Raw genomic sequence first — 2,063 nt, 5'->3', positions numbered from 1 at the left:
ACGAAACTTTTAGTGATATTTTCCATAAGTAGAAGCTTTACTTTGTATAGGCTATATCTGGTGTAGTAAAAAGTAATCCATTATTTTGCCAATAGATGGCTTCAGTGATCTGTACCTCGTGTTGTATAAGTCCGATCGGGTTCAACGAGATGGCGTTCAAACGATGAGATTGCATACTACAAACACTGTTCAGATAGTTGTGATGAGTTGACTCAGTGTTGTGTGAGCGCGAGTCAAAATGGACACTAGCAAAGAGAAAATACGCTATATTTTACAGTTTTTCTTCGATAAAGGCGAAAACGCAAGCCAAGTGGCTGCAAATGTGAATAGTGTTTATGGTCCTGATACTGTAACAGCCAATCACGCGCAATTTTGGTTTCGTCGATTCCGTTCCGGTAATTTTGACGTCAAAGATGCACCACGCACTGGAAGGCCAAGTGTCGAAAATGTCGATAAAATCATGGGCATTGTTGCGTCCGACCGTCATGTAAGCACTGTGTCGATTGCCTAAGAACTAAACATTGCACAAAAACCGTGTGGAACCATTTGCATAAGGCTGGATACAAAAAGAAACTTGATGTATGGGTGCCACACGAGTTAACAGAAAAAAAAAACTCATGGACCGAATTTCCATCTGCGAATCGCTGCTGAATCGCAACAAAATCGAACCATTTCTGAAGCGGTTGATGACTGGCGATGAAAAGTGGATCACTTACGACAACGTCACGCGAAAACGGTCGTAGTCGAAGCACAGTGAGCCAGCGCAAACGGTGCCAAAGCCAGGATTGACGGCCAGGAAGGTTTTGCTGTGTGTTTGGTGGGATTGGCAGGGAATTATCTACTATAAGCTGCTCCCCTATGGCCAAACCCTTAACTCGAAACTGTACTGTCAACAATTGGACCGTCTGAAGGCAACAATCGCCCAGAAGTGGACAGCTTTGGCCAATAGGAGAGGCATTGTGTTCTACCAGGACAACACCAGACCACACACATTGATAGTGACTCGCCAGAAGCTCCGGGAGCTTCGTTGGGAGGTTCTTATGCATCCACCTTATAGTCCGGACCTGGCACCGAGCGATTACCATCTGTTTCTGTCCATGGCGAACACGTTTGCTGGTGAAAAGGTCGCTTCAAGAGAGGCTCGTGAAAATCGACTGTCTCAGTTTTTTGTCACTAGGGACAAGGGCTTCTATGAGAGAGGCATCATGATATTACCTTCCAAATGGCAACACGTTATCGAACAAAACGGCACATATGTGACCTAAATCGGATCATTCTAACTATGGTAAATCAAGCCTTCAATGTCATGCCAAAATAATGGACTACTTTTTACTACACCAGATAATTACATACACACTAATTGTTTGCTGGGCAAAACCATATAGTTTCATTAAAAATTAAATATGCGTTACAGTTTCACTAACTCTTTGGGTTCATCAGACACTATGAGATACAGGATACCTGTACAATCTTATATACAGAGATTGTAGATATAATAATAATAATTGTTCTTTATTGTTCTGTTTATTGTTTATCGTTATTGTGTATTGTTATTGTGTATTGTTTATTGTTTATTGTGTATCTTTATTGTTATTGTTCTTTATTACCACAATTTCTTCATTTCTCGATCCTGAAACAGAAAATGACATTTTGTTTATGGAAATTACTTTATATTTAAAATGCATATTTGAAAAAAATCTTTAAGTTTAACCTCCCACTTTTATGCCGGTTAGGCTAAAGGAGACGGTGATATTGAGAAATGAGTGAAATGGTGGAATGAAGACAGTGGGAGGAAACGGGAGAACCCCGAGAAAACCCACGAGCATGGTGTTTGTCCATCACAAAGTCCACACGGCGCGAGCTGGGATCGAACCAGGGACCCCAAGCACTGGAGGTGAACGCTATACCACTGAGCCACCGCGCCCCCAAATGCATATTTGATCCACCATTCCCAGGTCGCGCCGGGTGAGCTTTGTGGTAGACAAACACCGTGTGCGTGGGTTTTCTCGGGGTTATCCCGTTTCCTCCCACTTTCTTCATTCCACTGTTTAATTCCTTTCTCA

Source organism: Thermobia domestica, chromosome 10 (assembly GCF_964235325.1).
Source record: "Thermobia domestica chromosome 10, izTheDome1.hap1.1, whole genome shotgun sequence".
In the NCBI taxonomy this organism is placed as follows: Eukaryota; Metazoa; Arthropoda; class Insecta; order Zygentoma; family Lepismatidae; genus Thermobia; species Thermobia domestica.
The sequence above is the reverse complement of the archived record's forward strand: the minus strand, read 5'-3'. Positions refer to the sequence as shown.